The sequence below is a fragment of the Canis aureus genome, chromosome 36, assembly GCF_053574225.1.
Source record: "Canis aureus isolate CA01 chromosome 36, VMU_Caureus_v.1.0, whole genome shotgun sequence".
NCBI classification, from domain to species: domain Eukaryota; kingdom Metazoa; phylum Chordata; class Mammalia; order Carnivora; family Canidae; genus Canis; species Canis aureus.
Window position 1 is genome coordinate 39,404,269 of NC_135646.1, and position 24,625 is coordinate 39,428,893.

Below are 24,625 nucleotides of genomic sequence, written 5' to 3' on the forward strand. Positions count from 1 at the left end.
CTTTTCGATTCAATCCGATTCGATCGATTCTTTTCGATGCGAATCAATTCGATTCCATTCTTTTTGATTCGATTCGATTCGATTCTTTTAGATTTGATTTGATACGATTCTTTTCAATTCGATTTGATTCGATTCGATTCGTTTCGATTTTTTTCGATTCTCTTTGATGTTTTTTGATTCGATCTTTTCAACCGATTTAATTCGATTCGATTCATTTCGATTTGATTCGATTCGAATTTTTCGATTCTATTCTTTTCAATTCGATTCTTTTCGATTCGATTCGATTTTTTTCTATTCGCTTCTTTTCGATTCGATTCGATTCGCCTCTTTTCGTTTCGATTCTATTCTTTTGGATTCGATTTGATTCTTTTCGTTTCGATTAGATTCTCTTCGATTCGATTCTTTTCGATTCAGTTCTTTTCGATTCGGTTCGATTTGATTCTTCTCCATTCGATTCGATTCGATTCTTTTCGATTCGATTCGATAAGATTCTTTTCGTTCGATTCAATTCTGTTCGATTCGATTATTTTCCGTTCGATTCTATTCGATTCTTTTCATTTCGATTCGATTGTTTTCGATTTGATTCGATTCGATCATTTGGATTCAATTTGTTACATTTCGATTCGATTCTTTTCTATTCAGTTCGATTCGATTCTTTTCGATTCGATATGATTCGATTCGATTCAACTCAACTCGATTCTTTTCAATTCGATTCTTTCGATTCGATTCTTTTCAATTCGTTCGATTGGATTCTTTTCGTTTGAATTAGATTCTTTTCGATTTTATTTGATTCGAATCTTATCAATTCGACTCGGTACTGTTCGATTCGGTTCTATTCAATTCAATTCGATTAGAATCGATTTTTTCGATTCAATTCGATTCTATTCGATACGATTCTTTTCGATTGTATTCGATTTGATTCTTTTCGGTTCTCTTCGATTCGATTCTTTTCGATTCAATTCGATATGATTCGATTGTTTTCGATTCCATTCGATACGATTCGATTCTTTTCGATTCAATTCGATATGATTCGATTCTTTTCGATTCCATTCGATTCTTTGCTATTCGATTCGATTCGATTATTTTCGATTCAATTCGGTTCGATTCGATTATTTTCAACTCAATTCGATCGACTCAGTTCAATTATTTTCGATTCGATTCGATTTGATAATTTTCGATTCGGTAAGATTACTTTCGATTCGATTATTTTCCATTCGATTTCATTATTTTCAATTCAATTCATTTCGATGTTTTTCGATTCGATTCAATGCGAATCGATTATTTTCTATTAGATTCGCTTCGATTATTTTCTTTTTTTTTTCTAAATTTTTTATTTATTTATGATAGTCACAGAGAGAGAGAGGCAGAGATATAGGCAGAGGGAGAAGCAAGCTCCAAGCACCCGGAGCCCTATGTGGGATTTGATCCCGGGTCTCCAGGATCGCGCCCTGGGCCAAAGGCAGGCACTAAACCACTGCGCCACCCAGGGATCCCCGCTTCAATTATTTTCGATTTGATTTGATTCGGTTATTTTCAATTCGATTCCATTTGATTATTTTCATTTCGATTCGATGCGATCCGATTCTATTATTTTCGATTCGATTCGTTTCGTATCCATTCGAATCGTTTTGATTCCTTTCGGTTTTCGATTTGAATCGATTCTTTTCTTTTCGATTCGATTGTTTTCTATTCGGTTTGATTTTTTTTATTTGAATCGACTCGATTCTTTTTGATTCAAGTATATAAGATCCGATCCGATTATTTTCGATTCAATTCGATACGGTTCTTTTCTTTTTTTTTTCTTAATTTTTATTTATTTATGATAGTCACACAGAGAGAGAGAGAGAGAGGCAGAGACACAGGCAGAGGGAGAAGCAGGCTCCATGCACCGGGAACCCGATGTGGGATTCGATCCCGGGTCTCCGGGATCGCGCCCTGGGCCAAAGGCAGGCGCCACACCGCTGCGCCACCCAGGGATCCCGATACGGTTCTTTTCGATTTGATTCGATTCGTTTTGATTCGCCTCGATTCTTTTCGATTCAATTCTTTTTGATTCAATGAAATACGATTCTATTCTTTTCGATTCTATTTGATTTGATTCTTTTTGATTCGATACGATTCGATTTGATTCTTTTCGATTTGATTCGATTCAACTTGATACTTTTCAATTCGATCATTTCGATCGATTCGATTCGATTCTTTTCATTTCGATTCGATTCTTTTCGATTCGATTCAATTCTTTTCAATTCGATTCGATTCTTTTCGTTTCGATTTGATTCTCTTCTATTTTATTTGATTCGATTCTATTTTATTTGATTCGATTCATTTCAATTAGATTCGATACTGTTCGATTCGATTCTTTTCGATTCAGGTCGATTGGAATCGATTCGATTCTTTCGGTTCTATTCGATTCGATTCGATACGATTCTATTCGATTCGATTTTTTTCGGTCTGTTCGATTCGATTCTTTTCGATTCAGTTCGATTCGATTCTTTTTGATTCGATTCGATTCTTTTCGCTTTGATATGATTCGATTCGTTTCGACTTTTTTCGATTCGTGTCGATTCGAATCTATTCGATTCTTTTCTATTCAATTCGATTCGATTGATTCTTTTCGATTCGATTCCATTCGATTCTATTCTTTTCGATTCGATTCTTTTCGATTCGATAGGATTCGATTCGACTCTTTTTGATTCGATTTTTTCGATTCGATTCTTTTCAATTCGATTCGATTCTTTTCAATTTGATTCTTTTCGATTCGATTCGATTCGCCTCTTGTTTCGATTCGATTCTTTTTGATTCGATTCGATTCGATTCTTTTCGTTTCGATTATATTCTCTTCGATTCGATTCTTTTCGATTCGATGCGATTCGATACGATTCGATTCTTTTCGATTCGATTCTTCTCGAATCGATTCAATTCAATTCGATTCTTTTCGATTCGATTCTTTTCGATTCAATTCGATTCAATTCTTTTGGATTTCATTGGATTGATTTAGATAATTTTTGATTCGATTCGATTCTTTTACCCTAGCTTCGATTTGATTCTACTCGATTCAATTCATTTCGATTCTTCTTGATTCAATTCTTTTCGATTCTTTTTCATTCGGTTGGATTCTTTTCGATTCAATTCGATTCTTTTCGATTCGATTCGATTTCATTGTTTTTGAATCCATTTGATTCGATTCGATTATTTTCGATTCGACTCGATTTGATTCGATTCGGTTCGATTATCGATTCGATTCAATTCCAATTATTTTTGATTCGACTCGATTTGATTATTTTTTATTCAATTCGATTCAATTATTTTCGATTCGATGCAATTCGATTCGATTCTTCTCATTTCAATTCAATTCGATTCTTTCGAATTCGATTCGATTCGATTCTTTGTGTTTCGATTCGATTCTTTTCGATTTGAGTCAATTCTTTTCAATTCGATTTGATATTCTTCGATTCAATTCTTTTCGATTCGATTCGATTCGATTCTTTTCGATTAATTTCGATTCGATTCGATACGATTCTTCGATTCGATTCGATTCTTTTCGATTCAATCCGATTCGATCGATTCTTTTCGATGCGAATCAATTCGATTCCATTCTTTTTGATTCGATTCGATTCGATTCTTTTAGATTTGATTTGATACGATTCTTTTCAATTCGATTTGATTCGATTCGATTCGTTTCGATTCGTTTCGATTCTCTTTGATGTTTTTTGATTCGATCTTTTCAACCGATTTAATTCGATTCGATTCATTTCGATTTGATTCGATTCGAATTTTTCGATTCTATTCTTTTCAATTCGATTCTTTTCGATTCGATTCGATTCGATTTTTTTCTATTCGCTTCTTTTCGATTCGATTCGATTCGCCTCTTTTCGTTTCGATTCTATTCTTTTGGATTCGATTTGATTCTTTTCGTTTCGATTAGATTCTCTTCGATTCGATTCTTTTCGATTCAGTTCTTTTCGATTCGGTTCGATTTGATTCTTCTCCATTCGATTCGATTCGATTCTTTTCGATTCGATTCGATAAGATTCTTTTCATTTCGATTTGATTCTCTTCTATTTTATTTTTTCGATTCATTTCAATTAGATTCGATACTGTTCGATTCGGTTCTTTTCGATTCAGGTCGATTGGAATCGATTCGATTCTTTCGGTTCTATTCGATTCGATTCGATACAATTCTCTTCGATTCGATTCTTTTCGGTCTGTTCGATTCGATTCTTTTCGATTCAGTTCGATTCGATTCGATTCTTTTCGCTTTGATATGATTCGATTCGTTTCGACTTTTTTCGATTCGTGTCGATTCGAATCTATTCGATTCTTTTCTATTCAATTCGATTCGATTGATTCTTTTCGATTCGATTCCATTCGATTCTATTCTTTTCGATTCGATACGATTCGATTCGAATCTTTTTGATTCGATTTTTTCGATTCGATTCTTTTCAATTCGATTCGATTCTTTTCAATTTGATTCTTTTCGATTCGATTCGATTCGCCTCTTGTCGTTTCGATTCGATTCTTTTCGATTCGATTCGATTCGATTCTTTTCGATTCGGTTCTTCTCGAATCGATTCAATTCAATTCGATTCTTTTCGATTCGATTCTTTTCGATTTGATTCGATTCGATCATTTGGATTCCATTTGTTACATTTCGATTCGATTCTTTTCGATTCGATTCGATTCAATTCTTTTGGATTTCATTGGATTGATTTAGATAATTTTTGATTCGATTCGATTCTTTTACCCTAGCTTCGATTTGATTCTAATCGATTCAATTCATTTCGATTCTTCTTGATTCAATTCTTTTCGATTCTTTTTGATTCGGTTGGATTCTTTTCGATTCAATTCGATTCTTTTCGATTCGATTCGATTTCATTGTTTTTGAATCCATTTGATTCGATTCGATTATTTTCGATTCGACTCGATTTGTTTCGATTCGGTTCGATTATCGATTCGATTCAATTCCAATTATTTTTGATTCGACTCGATTTGATTATTTTTTATTCAGTTCGATTCAATTATTTTCGATTCGAGGCAATTCGATTCGATTCTTCTCATTTCAATTCAATTCGATTCTTTCGAATTCGATTCGATTCGATTCTTTGTGTTTCGATTCGATTCTTTTCGTTTTGAGTCAATTCTTTTCAATTCGATTTGATATTCTTCGATTCAATTCTTTTCGATTCTATTCGATTCGATTCTTTTCAATTAATTTCGATTCGATTCTATTCGATTCTTCGATTCGATTCGATTCGATTCTTTTCGATTCAATCCGATTCGAACGATTCTTTTCGATGCGAATCAATTCGATTCCATTCTTTTTGATTCGATTCGATTCGATTCTTTTAGATTTGATTTGATACGATTCTTTTCAATTCGATTTGATTCGATTCGATTCGTTTCGATTCATTTCGATTCTCTTTGATGTTTTTTGATTCGATCTTTTCAACCGATTTAATTCGATTCGATTCATTTCGATTTGATTCGATTCGAATTTTTCGATTCTATTCTTTTCAATTCGATTCTTTTCGATTCAATTCGATTCTTTTCGCTTTGATATGATTCGATTCGTTTCGACTCTTTTCGATTCGTGTCGATTCGAATCTATTCGATTCTTTCCTATTCAATTCGATTCGATTGATTCTTTTCGATTCGATTCCATTCGATTCGATACGATTCGATTCGTTTCTTTTTGATTTGATTTTTTCGATTCGATTCTTTTCAATTCGATTCGATTCTTTTCAATTTGATTCTTTTCGATTCGATTCGATTCGCCTCTTGTCGTTTCGATTCGATTCTTTTCGATTCGATTCGATTCGATTCTTTTCGTCTCGATTCTATTCTCTTTGATTCGATTCTTTTCGATTCGATTCGATTCGATACGATTCGATTCTTTTCGATTCGATTCTTCTCGAATCGATTCAATTCAATTCGATTCTTTTCGATTCGATTCTTTTCGATTTGATTCGATTCGATCATTTGGATTCCATTTGTTACATTTCGATTCGATTCTTTTCGATTCGATTCGATTCAATTCTTTTGGATTTCATTGGATTGATTTAGATAATTTTTCATTCGATTCGATTCTTTTACTCTAGCTTCGATTTGATTCTACTCGATTCAATTCATTTCGATTCTTCTTGATTCAATTCTTTTCGATTCTTTTTGATTTGGTTTGATTCTTTTCGATTCAATTCGATTCTTTTGGATTCGATTCGATTCTTTTGGATTCGATTCTTTTGGATTCGAATCGAGTAGATTCTTTTCATTTCGATCGGATTCGATTCTTTTCGATTCGAATGTTTTCGAATCAATTCGATACTTTTTGATTCGATTCGATTCTTTTCGTGTCGATTTGATTCTTTTCGATTCGATTCTTTTCTATTTGAATCGATTCGATTCTTTCATTTCGATTCGATTTGATTCAATTCGATTCTTTTCCGTCAATTCAATTTGATTGTTTTCGATTTGATTCGATTCGATGCTTTCCTATTCTATTCAATTCGATTATTTTCCATTCGATGATGCAGTTGGATTCTTTTCGATTCGAGTCGATACGATTCAATTCTTTTTGATTAGATACATTTCGATTCGATTCGACTCGATTTCATTCTTTTTGATTGGATTCGACTAGAATTTAATCGACTGATTCAATTTGATTCTTTTCTTTACGATTCGATTCTTTTCTATTCGATTTTTTTCTATTCAATTCGATTCTTTCAATTCAATTCGATTCGATTCGATTCCATTCTTTTCGTTTCAAATCGGTTCGTTTCAATTCGAGTCTTTTCAATTCGATTCTTTTCGATTCGATTCGATTCGATTCGACTCGATTTCATTCTTTTTGATTCGATTCGACTAGAATTTAATCGACTGAATTCAATTTGATTCTTTTCTTTTCGGTTCGATTCTTTTCTATTCGATTCTTTTCTATTCAATTCGATTCTTTCAATTCAATTCGATTCGATTCGATTCGATTCTTTCCGTTTCAATTCGATTCGTTTCCATTCCAGTCTTTTCAATTCGATTCTTTGCGATTCGATTCGATTTGATAATTTTAATTTGATTCGAGTCTTTTCGATTCGAATCGATTCTTTTCAATTCGATTCTTTTCGATTCGATTCTTTTTGATTTGATTCATTTCGATTCGATTCGATTCTTTTCAATTCGATTTGATTCTTTTCCATTTGATCTGATTTGTTTCATTTCGATTCTTTTCGATTCAATTCGATTCTTTTCGATTCCATTAAATTTGATTCGATTCTTTTCGATTCGATTGGATTCTTTTCGATTTGATTCAGTTCTTTCGATTCGATTCGATTTGATTCTTTTCGATTCGATTCAATACGATTCTTTTCATTTCGATTCTAATCGATTATCTTCGATTCAATTCGTTTCGATTCGTTTCGATTTTTTTCGATTCTATTCTATTCGATTCATTTTGAATCATTTCGATTTGATTCTGTTCGAGTGGCTTCTATTAGATTCTTTTGGATTTGATTCAATTCGATTCGAGTCTTTTTGATTCGCGTCTTTTCGACTCGATGCAATTCAATACGATTCTTTTAGATTCGATTCGATTCGATTGTTTTCATTTCGATTCGACTTTTTTTGATTCGATTCTTTTCGATTCGATTGTTTCGATTCTTTTCAATTCTATGCTATTCAAAGCGATTCTTTTGTATTTGATTCGATTCGATTGTTTTCTTTTTGATTCGGTTCGATTCGTTTCTTTTCTTTTCGATGCAATTCTTTTCGATTCGATTCTTTTCGATTCGATTTGATTCTTTTCGATTCTATTCGATTCTATTCTTTTCTATTCCATTCGAATCGATTCGTTTGGATTGAATTCGATACTTTTCGATTCGATTCAATTAGATTCTTTTCGATTGGATTCCATTTGTTTCGATTCGACTCAATTTGATTCTTTTCGTTTGGATTCCATTCGATTCTTTTCGATTTGATTCAATTCGATTCTTTTCGATTCTATTCATTTCGATGATTTTCGTTGAGATTAGATTCTTTTCGATTTGTTTTTTTCGGTTCGAGTCGATTCATTTCGCTTATTTTGGTTAGGATCAATTCAATTCGATTCTTTTTGGTTTGATTTGATTCTATTCGATTTCTTTCGATTCTATTCCATTGTATTCTTTTCGATTCCATTCCGTTCAATTCGATTCTTTTCGATTCGATTCGATTGTTTTAGATTTGATTCCATTCTTTCGATTCTATTTGATATGATTCTTTTCGATTCTATTTGATACGATACTTTTTATTTTGATTCGAATCGATTCTCTTCGGTTCGATTCGTTTTGATTCTTTTCGATTCAATTCTATTCGAATTTTTTCGATTTGATTCGATTCGATTCTTTTAGATTCTACTTGATTTGTTTCTTTTCGATTCGTTTTGATTCGATTCTTTTTGATTCATGTCGATTCGATTCGATTCTTTTGTTTCGAAACGATTCTTTTCAATTCGAATCTTTTCGTTACATGGAATTCGATTCTTTTCGATTTGATTCTTTATGATTTTTTTCAACTGGATTCAATTCGATTCTTTTTTTATGATAGTCACAGAGCGAGTGAGAGAGGCAGAGACACAGGCAGAGGGAGAAGCAGGCTCCATGCACCGGGAGCCCGATGTGGGATTCGATCCCGGGTCTCCAGGATCGCGCCCTGGGCCAAAGGCAGGCGCTAAACCACTGCGCCACCCAGGGATCCCTCAATTCGATTCTTTTTTATTCGAATCTATTCGATTCTTTTTGATTCGATTTGCTTCTATTCGAGTTTTTTCGATTTGATTCGATTAGTTCCTTTTGGATTCAATTCAATTCATTTCTTTTGATTCAATTCAATTCGATTCTTTTGGATTCGATTCGATTCTTTTGGATTCGATTCTTTTGGATTCGATTCGAGTAGATTCTTTTCATTTCGATCGGATTCATTTCAATTCGATTCTTTTCAATTCGAATGTTTTCGAATCAATTCGATACTTTTTGATTCGATTCGATTCTTTTCGTGTCGATTTGATTCTTTTCGATTCGATTCTTTTCTATTTGAATCGATTCGATTCTTTCATTTCGATTCGATTTGATTCAATTCGATTCTTTTCGGTCAATTCAATTTGATTGTTTTCGATTTGATTTGATTCGATTCTTTTCGATTCTATTCAATTCGATTAGTTTCCATTCGATGATGCAATTGGATTCTTTTCGATTCGAGTCGATACGATTCGATTCTTTTTGATTAGATACAATTCGATTCTTTTCGATTCGATTCGATTCTTTTCGATTCGATTCGACTCGATTTCATTCTTTTTGATTCGATTCGACTAGAATTTAATCGACTGATTCAACTTGATTCTTTTCTTTTCGGTTCGATTCTTTTCTATTCGATTTTTTTCTATTCAATTCGATTCTTTCAATTCGATTCGATTCGATTCGATTCTTTTCGTTTCAAATCGATTCGTTTCAATTCGAGTCTTTTCAATTCGATTCCTTCCGATTCGATTCGATTTGATATTTTTAATTCGATTCGAGTCTTTTCGATTCGATTCGATTCTTTTCAATTCGATTTGATGCTTTTCCATTTGATCTGATTTGTTTCATTTCGATTCTTTTCGATTCCATTCGATTCTTTTCGATTCCATTAAATTTGATTCGATTCTTTTCGATTCGATTCGATTCTTTTCGATTTGATTCCATTCAGTTCGATTCTTTTCGATTCGATTGGATTCTTTTCGATTTGATTCAATTCTTTCGATTCGATTTGATTTGATTCTTTTCGATTCGATTCAATACGATTCTTTTCATTACGATTCTAATCGATTCTCTTCGATTCATTTCGTTTCGGTTCTTTTCGATTCTATTCGATTTTTTTCGATTCTATTCTATTCGATTCATTTTGAATCATTTCGATTTGATTCTGTTCGAGTGGTTTCTATTAGATTCTTTTCGATTTGATTCAATTCGATTCGAGTCTTTTTGATTCGAGTCTTTTCGACTCGATTCAATTCAATACGATTCTTTTAGATTCGATTCGATTCGATTGTTTTCGTTTCGATTCGACTTTTTTGATTCGATTCTTTTCGATTCGATTGTTTTCAATTCGATTGATTCGATTCTTTTCAATTCTATGCTATTCAAAGCGATTCTTTTGTATTTGATTCGATTCGATTGTTTTCTTTTTGATTCGGTTCGATTCGTTTCTTTTCGATTCGATTCAATTCTTTTCGATTCGATTCTTTTCAATTCGATTTGATTCTTTTCGATTCTATTCTATTCTATTCTTTTCTATTCCATTCGAATCGATTCGTTTGGATTGAATTCGATTCTTTTCGATTCGATTCAATTAGATTCTTTTCGATTGGATTCAATTTGTTTCGATTCGACTCAATTTGATTCTTTTCGATTGGATTCCATTCGATTCTTTTCAATTTGATTCAATTCGATTCTTTTCGATTCTATTCATTTCGATGATTTTCGTTGAGATTAGATTCTTTTCGATTTGTTTTTTTCGGTTCGAGTCGATTCATTTCGCTTATTTTGGTTAGGATCAATTCAATTCGATTCTTTTTGATTTGATATGATTCTATTCGATTTCTTTCGATTCTATTCTATTCTTTTCGATTCTATTCCATTCAATGCGATTCTTTTCGATTCGATTCGATTGTTTTAGATTTGATTCCATTCTTTCGATTCTATTTGATATGATTCTTTTCGATTCGATTTGATACGATACTTTTTATTTTGATTCGAATCGATTCTCTTCGGTTCGATTCGTTTTGATTCTTTTCGATTCAATTCTATTCGAATTTTTTCGATTTGATTCGATTCGATTCTTTTAGATTCTACTTGATTTGTTTCTTTTCGATTCGTTTTGATTCGATTCTTTTTGATTCATGTCGATTCGATTCGATTCTTTTGTTTCGATTCGATTCTTTTCAATTCGAATCTTTTCGTTACATGGAATTCGATTCTTTTCGATTTGATTCTTTATGATTTTTTTCAACACGATTCAATTCGATTCTTTTTTTTATGATAGTCACAGAGAGAGACAGAGAGGCAGAGACACAGGCAGAGGGAGAAGCAGGCTCCATGCACCAGGAGCCCGATGTGGGATTCGATCCCGGGTCTCCAGGATCGCAACCTGGGCCAAAGGCAGGCGCTAAACCGCTGCGCCACCCAGGGATCCCTCAATTCGATTCTTTTTTATTCAAATCTATTCGATTGTTTTTTTTTTTTTTTTTAAATCATTTATTTATTTATTTATGACAGTCACACACACACGGAGAGAGAGAGAGGCAGAGACACAGGCAGAGGGAGAAGCAGGCTCCAAGCACCGGGAGCCCGACGTGGGACTCGATCCCGAGTCTCCAGGATCACGCCCCGGGCCAAAGGCAGGCGCCAAACCGCTGCGCCACCCAGGGATCCCTATTCGATTGTTTTTGATTCGATTTGATTCTATTCGAGTTTTTTCGATTTGATTCGATTAGTTCCTTTTGGATTCAATTCAATTCATTTCTTTTGATTCCATTCAATTCGATTCTTTTGGATTCGATTCGATTCTTTTGGATTCGATTCTTTTGGATTCGAATCGAGTAGATTCTTTTCATTTCGATCGGATTCATTTCAATTCGATTCTTTGCGATTCGAATGTTTTCGAATCAATTCGATACTTTTTGATTCGATTCGATTCTTTTCGTGTCGATTTGATTCTTTTCGATTCGATTCTTTTCTTTTTGAATCGATTCGATTCTTTTCATTTCGATTCGATTTGATTCAATTCGATTCTTTTCGATCAATTCAATTTGATTGTTTTCGATTTGATTCAATTCGATTCTTTTCGATTCTATTCAATTCGATTAGTTTCCATTCGATGATGCAATTGGATTCTTTTCGATTCGAGTCGATACGATTCGATTCTTTTTGATTAGATACAATTCGATTCTTTTCGATTCGATTCGATTCTTTTCGATTCGATTCGACTCGATTTCATTCTTTTTGATTCGATTCGACTAGAATTTAATCGACTGATTCAACTTGATTCTTTTCTTTTCGGTTCGATTCTTTTCTATTCGATTTTTTTCTATTCAATTCGATTCTTTCAATTCGATTCGATTCGATTCGATTCTTTTCGTTTCAAATCGATTCGTTTCAATTCGAGTCTTTTCAATTCGATTCTTTCCGATTCGATTCGATTTGATATTTTTAATTCGATTCGAGTCTTTTCAATTCGATTCGATTCTTTTCAATTCGATTCTTTTCGATTCGAGTCTTTTTGATTCGATTCATTTCGATTCGATTCGATTCTTTTCAATTCGATTTGATGCTTTTCCATTTGATCTGATTTGTTTCATTTCGATTCTTTTCGATTCCATTCGATTCTTTTCGATTCCATTAAATTTGATTCCATTCTTTTCGATTCGATTCGATTCTTTTCGATTTGATTCCATTCAGTTCGATTCTTTTCGATTCGATTGGATTCTTTTCGATTTGATTCAATTCTTTCGATTCGATTTGATTTGATTCTTTTCGATTCGATTCAATACGATTCTTTTCATTTCGATTCTAATCGATTCTCTTCGAGTCATTTCGTTTCGATTCGTTTCGATTTTTTTCGATTCTATTCTATTCGATTCATTTTGAATCATTTCGATTTGATTCTGTTCGAGTGGCTTCTATTAGATTCTTTTCGATTTGATTCAATTCGATTCGAGTCTTTTTGATTCGAGTCTTTTCGACTCGATTCAATTCAATACGATTCTTTTAGATTCGATTCGATTCGATTGTTTTCGTTTCGATTCGACTTTTTTGATTCGATTCTTTTCGATTCGATTGTTTTCAATTCGATTGATTCGATTCTTTTCAATTCTATGCTATTCAAAGCGATTCTTTTGTATTTGATTCGATTCGATTGTTTTCTTTTTGATTCGGTTCGATTCGTTTCTTTTCTTTTCGATTCAATTCTTTTCGATTCGATTCTTTTCGATTCGATTTGATTCTTTTCGATTCTATTCTATTCTATTCTTTTCTATTCCATTCGAATCGATTCGTTTGGATTGAATTCGATTCTTTTCGATTCGATTCAATTAGATTCTTTTCGATTGGATTCAATTTGTTTCGATTCGACTCAATTTGATTCTTTTCGATTGGATTCCATTCGATTCTTTTCGATTTGATTCAATTCGATTCTTTTCGATTCTATTCATTTCGATGATTTTCGTTGAGATTAGATTCTTTTCGATTTGTTTTTTTCGGTTCGAGTCGATCCATTTCGCTTATTTTGGTTAGGATCAATTCAATTCGATTCTTTTTTATTTGATTTGATTCTATTCGATTTCTTTCGATTCTATTCTATTCTTTTCGATTCTATTCCATTCAATGCGATTCTTTTCGATTCGATTCGATTGTTTTAGATTTGATTCCATTCTTTCGATTCTATTTGATATGATTCTTTTCGATTCGATTTGATACGATACTTTTTATTTTGATTCGAATCGATTGTCTTTCGGTTCGATTCGTTTTGATTCTTTTCGATTCAATTCTATTCGAATTTTTTCGATTGGATTCGATTCGATTCTTTTAGATTCTACTTGATTTGTTTCTTTTCGATTCGTTTTGATTCGATTCTTTTTGATTCATGTCGATTCGATTCGATTCTTTTCTCGATTCGATTCTTTTCAATTCGAATCTTTTCGTTACATGGAATTCGATTCTTTTCGATTTGATTCTTTATGATTTTTTTCAACACGATACAATTCGATTCTTTTTTTTATGATAGTCACAGAGAGAGACCGAGAGGCAGAGACACAGGCAGAGGGAGAAGCAGGCTCCATGCACCAGGAGCCCGATGTGGGATTCGATCCCGGGTCTCCAGGATCGCGCCCTGGGCCAAAGGCAGGCGCTAAACCGCTGCGCCACCCAGGGATCCCTCAATTCGATTCTTTTTTATTCAAATCTATTCGATTGTTTTTGATTCGATTTGATTCTATTCGAGTTTTTTCGATTTGATTCGATTAGTTCCTTTTGGATTCAATTCAATTCATTTCTTTTGATTCCATTCAATTCGATTCTTTTGGATTCGATTCGATTCTTTTGGATTCGATTCTTTTGGGTTCGAATCGAGTAGATTCTTTTCATTTCGATCGGATTCATTTCAATTCGATTCTCTGCGATTCGAATGTTTTCGAATCAATTCGATACTTTTTGATTCGATTCGATTCTTTTCGTGTCGATTTGATTCTTTTCGATTCGATTCTTTTCTATTTGAATCGATTCGATTCTTTTCATTTCGATTCGATTTGATTCAATTCGATTCTTTTCGATCAATTCAATTTGATTATTTTCGATTTGATTCAATTCGATTCTTTTTGATTCTATTCAATTCGATTAGTTTCCATTCGATGATGCAATTGGATTCTTTTCGATTCGAGTCGATACGATTCGATTCTTTTTGATTAGATACAATTCGATTCTTTTCGATTCGATTCGATTCTTTTCGATTCGATTCGACTCGATTTCATTCTTTTTGATTCGATTCGACTAGAATTTAATCGACTGATTCAACTTGATTCTTTTCTTTTCGTTTCGATTCTTTTCTATTCGATTTTTTTCTATTCAATTCGATTCTTTCAATTCGATTCGATTCGATTCGATTCTTTTCGTTTCAAATCGATTCGTTTCAATTCGAGTCTTTTCAATTCGATTCTTTCCGATTCGATTCGATTTGATATTTTTAATTCGATTCGAGTCTTTTCGATTCGATTCTATTCTTTTCAATTCGATTCTTTTCGATTCGAGTCTTTTTGATTCGATTCATTTCGATTCGATTCGATTCTTTTCAATTCGATTTGATGCTTTTCCATTTGATCTGATTTGTTTCATTTCGATTCTTTTCGATTCCATTCGATTCTTTTCGATTCCATTAAATTTGATTCCATTCTTTTCGATTCGATTCGATTCTTTTCGATTTGATTCCATTCAGTTCGATTCTTTTCGATTCGATTGGATTCTTTTCGATTTGATTCAATTCTTTCGATTCGATTTGATTTGATTCTTTTCGATTCGATTCAATACGATTCTTTTCATTTCGATTCTAATCGATTCTCTTCGATTCATTTCGTTTCGGTTCTTTTCGATTCTATTCGATTTTTTTCGATTCTATTCTATTCGATTCATTTTGAATCATTTCGATTTGATTCTGTTCGAGTGGTTTCTATTAGATTCTTTTCGATTTGATTCAATTCGATTCGAGTCTTTTTGATTCGAGTCTTTTCGACTCGATTCAATTCAATACGATTCTTTTAGATTCGATTCGATTCGATTGTTTTCGTTTCGATTCGACTTTTTTGATTCGATTCTTTTCGATTCGATTGTTTTCAATTCGATTGATTCAATTCTTTTCAATTCTATGCTATTCAAAGCGATTCTTTTGTATTTGATTCGATTCGATTGTTTTCTTTTTGATTCGGTTCGATTCGTTTCTTTTCGATTCGATTCAATTCTTTTCGATTCGATTCTTTTCAATTCGATTTGATTCTTTTCGATTCTATTCTATTCTTTTCTATTCCATTCGAATCGATTCGTTTGGATTGAATTCGATTCTTTTCGATTCGATTCAATTAGATTCTTTTCGATTGGATTCAATTTGTTTCGATTCGACTCAATTTGATTCTTTTCGATTGGATTCCATTCGATTCTTTTCGATTTGATTCAATTCGATTCTTTTCGATTCTATTCATTTCGTTGATTTTCGTTGAGATTAGATTCTTTTCGATTTGTTTTTTTCGGTTCGAGTCGATTCATTTCGCTTATTTTGGTTAGGATCAATTCAATTCGATTCTTTTTGATTTGATTTGATTCTATTCGATTTCTTTCGATTCTATTCTATTCTTTTCGATTCTATTCCATTCAATGCGATTCTTTTCGATTCGATTAGATTGTTTTAGATTTGATTCCATTCTTTCGATTCTATTTGATATGATTCTTTTCGATTCGATTTGATACGATACTTTTTATTTTGATTCGAATCGATTCTCTTCGGTTCGATTCGTTTTGATTCTTTTCGATTCAATTCTATTCGAATTTTTTCGATTTGATTCGATTCGATTCTTTTAGATTCTACTTGATTTGTTTCTTTTCGATTCGTTTTGATTCGATTCTTTTTGATTCATGTCGATTCGATTCGATTCTTTTGTTTCGATTCGAGTCTTTTCAATTCGAATCTTTTCGTTACATGGAATTCGATTCTTTTCGATTTGATTCTTTATGATTTTTTTCAACACGATTCAATTCGATTCTTTTATTTATGATAGTCACAGAGAGAGACAGAGAGGCAGAGACACAGGCAGAGGGAGAAGCAGGCTCCATGCACCAGGAGCCCGATGTGGGATTCGATCCCGGGTCTCCAGGATCGCGCCCTGGGCCAAAGGCAGGCGCTAAACCGCTGCGCCACCCAGGGATCCCTCAATTCGATTCTTTTTTATTCAAATCTATTCGATTGTTTTTGATTCGATTTGATTCTATTCGAGTTTTTTCGATTTGATTCGATTAGTTCCTTTTTGATTCAATTCAATTCATTTCTTTTGATTCAATTCAATTCGATTCTTTTGGATTCGATTCGATTCTTTTGGATTCGATTCTTTTGGATTCGATTCGAGTAGATTCTTTTCATTTCGATCGGATTCATTTCAATTCGATTCTTTTCGATTCGAATGTTTTCGAATCAATTCGATACTTTTTGATTCGATTCGATTCTTTTCGTGTCAATTTGATTCTTTTCGATTCGATTCTTTTCTATTTGAATCGATTCGATTCTTTCATTTCGATTCGATTTGATTCAATTCGATTCTTTTCGGTCAATTCAATTTGATTGTTTTCGATTTGATTCGATTCGATTCTTTTCGATTCTATTCAATTCGATTAGTTTCCATTCGATGATGCAATTGGATTCTTTTCGATTCGAGTCGATACGATTCGATTCTTTTTGATTAGATACAATTCGATTCTTTTCGATTCGATTCGATTCTTTTCGATTCGATTCGACTCGATTTCATTCTTTTTGATTCGATTCGACTAGAATTTAATCGACTGATTCAACTTGATTCTTTTCTTTTCGGTTCGATTCTTTTCTATTCGATTTTTTTCTATTCAATTCGATTCTTTCAATTCGATTCGATTCGATTCGATTCTTTTCGTTTCAAATCGATTCGTTTCAATTCGAGTCTTTTCAATTCGATTCTTTCCGATTCGATTCGATTTGATATTTTTAATTCGATTCGAGTCTTTTCAATTCGATTCGATTCTTTTCAATTCGATTCTTTTCGATTCGAGTCTTTTTGATTCGATTCATTTCGATTCGATTCGATTCTTTTCAATTCGATTTGATGCTTTTCCATTTGATCTGATTTGTTTCATTTCGATTCTTTTCGATTCCATTCGATTCTTTTCGATTCCATTAAATTTGATTCCATTCTTTTCGATTCGATTCGATTCTTTTCGATTTGATTCCATTCAGTTCGATTCTTTTTGATTCGATTGGATTCTTTTCGATTTGATTCAATTCTTTCGATTCGATTTGATTTGATTCTTTTCGATTCGATTCAATACGATTCTTTTCATTTCGATTCTAATCGATTCTCTTCGATTCATTTCGTTTCGATTCGTTTCGATTTTTTTCGATTCTATTCTATTCGATTCATTTTGAATCATTTCGATTTGATTCTGTTCGAGTGGTTTCTATTAGATTCTTTTCGATTTGATTCAATTCGATTCGAGTCTTTTTGATTCGAGTCTTTTCGACTCGATTCAATTCAATACGATTCTTTTAGATTCGATCGATTCGATTGTTTTCGTTTCGATTCGACTTTTTTGATTCGATTCTTTTCAATTCGATTGTTTTCAATTCGATTGATTCGATTCTTTTCAATTCTATGCTATTCAAAGCGATTCTTTTGTATTTGATTCGATTCGATTGTTTTCTTTTTGATTCGGTTCGATTCGTTTCTTTTCGATTCGATTCAATTCTTTTCGATTCGATTCTTTTCAATTCGATTTGATTCTTTTCGATTCTATTCTATTCTATTCTTTTCTATTCCATTCGAATCGATTCGTTTGGATTGAATTCGATTCTTTTCGATTCGATTCAATTAGATTCTTTTCGATTGGATTCAATTTGTTTCGATTCGACTCAATTTGATTCTTTTCGATTGGATTCCATTCGATTCTTTTCGATTTGATTCAATTCGATTCTTTTCGATTCTATTCATTTCGATGATTTTCGTTGAGATTAGATTCTTTTCGATTTGTTTTTTTCGGTTCGAGTCGATTCATTTCGCTTATTTTGGTTAGGATCAATTCAATTCGATTCTTTTTGATTTGATATGATTCTATTCGATTTCTTTCGATTCTATTCTATTCTTTTCGATTCTATTCCATTCAATGCGATTCTTTTCGATTCGATTCGATTGTTTTAGATTTGATTCCATTCTTTCGATTCTATTTGATATGATTCTTTTCGATTCGATTTGATACGATACTTTTTATTTTGATTCGAATCGATTCTCTTCGGTTCGATTCGTTTTGATTCTTTTCGATTCAATTCTATTCGAATTTTTTCGATTTGATTCGATTCGATTCTTTTAGATTCTACTTGATTTGTTTCTTTTCGATTCGTTTTGATTCGATTCTTTTTGATTCATGTCGATTCGATTCGATTCTTTTGTTTCGATTCGATTCTTTTCAATTCGAATCTTTTCGTTACATGGAATTCGATTCTTTTCGATTTGATTCTTTATGATTTTTTTCTACTGGATTCAATTCGATTCTTTTTTTTATGAGAGTCACAGAGAGAGTGAGAGAGGCAGAGACACAGGCAGAGGGAGAAGTAGGCTCCATGCACCAGGAGCCCGATGTGGGATTCGATCCCGGGTCTCCAGGATCGCGCCCTGGGCCAAAGGCAGGCGCTAAACCGCTGCGCCACCCAGGGATCCCTCAATTCGATTCTTTTTTATTCAAATCTATTCGATTGTTTTTTTTTTTTTTAAATCATTTATTTATTTATTTATGACAGTCACACACACACGGAGAGAGAGAGAGGCAGAGACACAGGCAGAGGGAGAAGCAGGCTCCAAGCACCGGGAGCCCGACGTGGGACTCGATCCCGAGTCTCCAGGATCACGCCCCGGGCCAAAGGCAGGCGCCAAACCGCTGCGCCACCCAGGGATCCCTATTCGATTGTTTTTGATTCGATTTGATTCTATTCGAGTTTTTTCGATTTGATTCGATTAGTTCCTTTTGGATTCAATTCAATTCATTTCTTTTGATTCCATTCAATTCGATTCTTTTGGATTCGATTCGATTCTTTTGGATTCGATTCTTTTGGATTCGAATCGAGTAGATTCTTTTCATTTCGATCGGATTCATTTCAATTCGATTCTTTGCGATTCGAATGTTTTCGAATCAATTCGATACTTTTTGATTCGATTCGATTCTTTTCGTGTCGATTTGATTCTTTTCGATTCGATTCTTTTCTTTTTGAATCGATTCGATTCTTTTCATTTCGATTCGATTTGATTCAATTCGATTCTTTTCGATCAATTCAATTTGATTGTTTTCGATTTGATTCAATTCGATTCTTTTCGATTCTATTCAATTCGATTAGTTTCCATTCGATGATGCAATTGGATTCTTTTCGATTCGAGTCGATACGATTCGATTCTTTTTGATTAGATACAATTCGATTCTTTTCGATTCGATTCGATTCTTTTCGATTCGATTCGACTCGATTTCATTCTTTTTGATTCGATTCGACTAGAATTTAATCGACTGATTCAACTTGATTCTTTTCTTTTCGGTTCGATTCTTTTCTATTCGATTTTTTTCTATTCAATTCGATTCTTTCAATTCGATTCGATTCGATTCGATTCTTTTCTTTTCAAATCGATTCGTTTCAATTCGAGTCTTTTCAATTCGATTCTTTCCGATTCGATTCGATTTGATATTTTTAATTCGATTCGAGTCTTTTCAATTCGATTCGATTCTTTTCAATTCGATTCTTTTCGATTCGAGTCTTTTTGATTCGATTCATTTCGATTCGATTCGATTCTTTTCAATTCGATTTGATGCTTTTCCATTTGATCTGATTTGTTTCATTTCGATTCTTTTCGATTCCATTCGATTCTTTTCGATTCCATTAAATTTGATTCCATTCTTTTCGATTCGATTCGATTCTTTTCGATTTGATTCCATTCAGTTCGATTCTTTTCGATTCGATTGGATTCTTTTCGATTTGATTCAATTCTTTCGATTCGATTTGATTTGATTCTTTTCGATTCGATTCAATACGATTCTTTTCATTTCGATTCTAATCGATTCTCTTCGAGTCATTTCGTTTCGATTCGTTTCGATTTTATTCGATTCTATTCTATTCGATTCATTTTGAATCATTTCGATTTGATTCTGTTCGAGTGGCTTCTATTAGATTCTTTTCGATTTGATTCAATTCGATTCGAGTCTTTTTGATTCGAGTCTTTTCGACTCGATTCAATTCAATACGATTCTTTTAGATTCGATTCGATTCGATTGTTTTCGTTTCGATTCGACTTTTTTGATTCGATTCTTTTCGATTCGATTGTTTTCAATTCGATTGATTCGATTCTTTTCAATTCTATGCTATTCAAAGCGATTCTTTTGTATTTGATTCGATTCGATTGTTTTCTTTTTGATTCGGTTCGATTCGTTTCTTTTCTTTTCGATTCAATTCTTTTCGATTCGATTCTTTTCGATTCGATTTGATTCTTTTCGATTCTATTCTATTCTATTCTTTTCTATTCCATTCGAATCGATTCGTTTGGATTGAATTCGATTCTTTTCGATTCGATTCAATTAGATTCTTTTCGATTGGATTCAATTTGTTTCGATTCGACTCAATTTGATTCTTTTCGATTGGATTCCATTCGATTCTTTTCGATTTGATTCAATTCGATTCTTTTCGATTCTATTCATTTCGATGATTTTCGTTGAGATTAGATTCTTTTCGATTTGTTTTTTTCGGTTCGAGTCGATTCATTTCGCTTATTTTGGTTAGGATCAATTCAATTCGATTCTTTTTGATTTGATTTGATTCTATTCGATTTCTTTCGATTCTATTCTATTCTTTTCGATTCTATTCCATTCAATGCGATTCTTTTCGATTCGATTCGATTGTTTTAGATTTGATTCCATTCTTTCGATTCTATTTGATATGATTCTTTTCGATTCGATTTGATACGATACTTTTTATTTTGATTCGAATCGATTGTCTTTCGGTTCGATTCGTTTTGATTCTTTTCGATTCAATTCTATTCGAATTTTTTCGATTTGATTCGATTCGATTCTTTTAGATTCTACTTGATTTGTTTCTTTTCGATTCGTTTTGATTCGATTCTTTTTGATTCATGTCGATTCGATTCGATTCTTTTCTCGATTCGATTCTTTTCAATTCGAATCTTTTCGTTACATGGAATTCGATTCTTTTCGATTTGATTCTTTATGATTTTTTTCAACACGATACAATTCGATTCTTTTTTTTATGATAGTCACAGAGAGAGACCGAGAGGCAGAGACACAGGCAGAGGGAGAAGCAGGCTCCATGCACCAGGAGCCCGATGTGGGATTCGATCCCGGGTCTCCAGGATCGCGCCTGGGCCAAAGGCAGGCGCTAAACCGCTGCGCCACCCAGGGATCCCTCAATTCGATTCTTTTTTATTCAAATCTATTCGATTGTTTTTGATTCGATTTGATTCTATTCGAGTTTTTTCGATTTGATTCGATTAGTTCCTTTTGGATTCAATTCAATTCATTTCTTTTGATTCCATTCAATTCGATTCTTTTGGATTCGATTCGATTCTTTTGGATTCGATTCTTTTGGGTTCGAATCGAGTAGATTCTTTTCATTTCGATCGGATTCATTTCAATTCGATTCTCTGCGATTCGAATGTTTTCGAATCAATTCGATACTTTTTGATTCGATTCGATTCTTTTCGTGTCGATTTGATTCTTTTCGATTCGATTCTTTTCTATTTGAATCGATTCGATTCTTTTCATTTCTATTCGATTTGATTCAATTCGATTCTTTTCGATCAATTCAATTTGATTGTTTTCGATTTGATTCAATTCGATTCTTTTTGATTCTATTCAATTCGATTAGTTTCCATTCGATGATGCAATTGGATTCTTTTCGATTCGAGTCGATACGATTCGATTCTTTTTGATTAGATACAATTCGATTCTTTTCGATTCGATTCGATTCTTTTCGATTCGATTCGACTCGATTTCATTCTTTTTGATTCGATTCGACTAGAATTTAATCGACTGATTCAACTTGATTCTTTTCTTTTCGGTTCGATTCTTTTCTATTCGATTTTTTTCTATTCAATTTGATTCTTTCAATTCGATTCGATTCGATTCGATTCTTTTCGTTTCAAATCGATTCGTTTCAATTCGAGTCTTTTCAATTCGATTCTTTCCGATTCGATTCGATTTGATATTTTTAATTCGATTCGAGTCTTTTCGATTCGATTCTATTCTTTTCAATTCGATTCTTTTCGATTCGAGTCTTTTTGATTCGATTCATTTCGATTCGATTCGATTCTTTTCAATTCGATTTGATGCTTTTCCATTTGATCTGATTTGTTTCATTTCGATTCTTTTCGATTCCATTCGATTCTTTTCGATTCCATTAAATTTGATTCCATTCTTTTCGATTCGATTCGATTCTTTTCGATTTGATTCCATTCAGTTCGATTCTTTTCGATTCGATTGGATTCTTTTCGATTTGATTCAATTCTTTCGATTCGATTTGATTTGATTCTTTTCGATTCGATTCAATACGATTCTTTTCATTTCGATTCTAATCGATTCTCTTCGATTCATTTCGTTTCGGTTCTTTTCGATTCTATTCGATTTTTTTCGATTCTATTCTATTCGATTCATTTTGAATCATTTCGATTTGATTCTGTTCGAGTGGTTTCTATTAGATTCTTTTCGATTTGATTCAATTCGATTCGAGTCTTTTTGATTCGAGTCTTTTCGACTCGATTCAATTCAATACGATTCTTTTAGATTCGATTCGATTCGATTGTTTTCGTTTCGATTCGACTTTTTTGATTCGATTCTTTTCGATTCGATTGTTTTCAATTCGATTGATTCAATTCTTTTCAATTCTATGCTATTCAAAGCGATTCTTTTGTATTTGATTCGATTCGATTGTTTTCTTTTTGATTCGGTTCGATTCGTTTCTTTTCGATTCGATTCAATTCTTTTCGATTCGATTCTTTTCAATTCGATTTGATTCTTTTCGATTCTATTCTATTCTTTTCTATTCCATTCGAATCGATTCGTTTGGATTGAATTCGATTCTTTTCGATTCGATTCAATTAGATTCTTTTCGATTGGATTCAATTTGTTTCGATTCGACTCAATTTGATTCTTTTCGATTGGATTCCATTCGATTCTTTTCGATTTGATTCAATTCGATTCTTTTCGATTCTATTCATTTCGTTGATTTTCGTTGAGATTAGATTCTTTTCGATTTGTTTTTTTCGGTTCGAGTCGATTCATTTCGCTTATTTTGGTTAGGATCAATTCAATTCGATTCTTTTTGATTTGATTTGATTCTATTCGATTTCTTTCGATTCTATTCTATTCTTTTCGATTCTATTCCATTCAATGCGATTCTTTTCGATTCGATTAGATTGTTTTAGATTTGATTCCATTCTTTCGATTCTATTTGATATGATTCTTTTCGATTCGATTTGATACGATACTTTTTATTTTGATTCGAATCGATTCTCTTCGGTTCGATTCGTTTTGATTCTTTTCGATTCAATTCTATTCGAATTTTTTCGATTTGATTCGATTCGATTCTTTTAGATTCTACTTGATTTGTTTCTTTTCGATTCGTTTTGATTCGATTCTTTTTGATTCATGTCGATTCGATTCGATTCTTTTGTTTCGATTCGAGTCTTTTCAATTCGAATCTTTTCGTTACATGGAATTCGATTCTTTTCGATTTGATTCTTTATGATTTTTTTCAACACGATTCAATTCGATTCTTTTATTTATGATAGTCACAGAGAGAGACAGAGAGGCAGAGACACAGGCAGAGGGAGAAGCAGGCTCCATGCACCAGGAGCCCGATGTGGGATTCGATCCCGGGTCTCCAGGATCGCGCCCTGGGCCAAAGGCAGGCGCTAAACCGCTGCGCCACCCAGGGATCCCTCAATTCGATTCTTTTTTATTCAAATCTATTCGATTGTTTTTGATTCGATTTGATTCTATTCGAGTTTTTTCGATTTGATTCGATTAGTTCCTTTTTGATTCAATTCAATTCATTTCTTTTGATTCAATTCAATTCGATTCTTTTGGATTCGATTCGATTCTTTTGGATTCGATTCTTTTGGATTCGATTCGAGTAGATTCTTTTCATTTCGATCGGATTCATTTCAATTCGATTCTTTTCGATTCGAATGTTTTCGAATCAATTCGATACTTTTTGATTCGATTCGATTCTTTTCGTGTCAATTTGATTCTTTTCGATTCGATTCTTTTCTATTTGAATCGATTCGATTCTTTCATTTCGATTC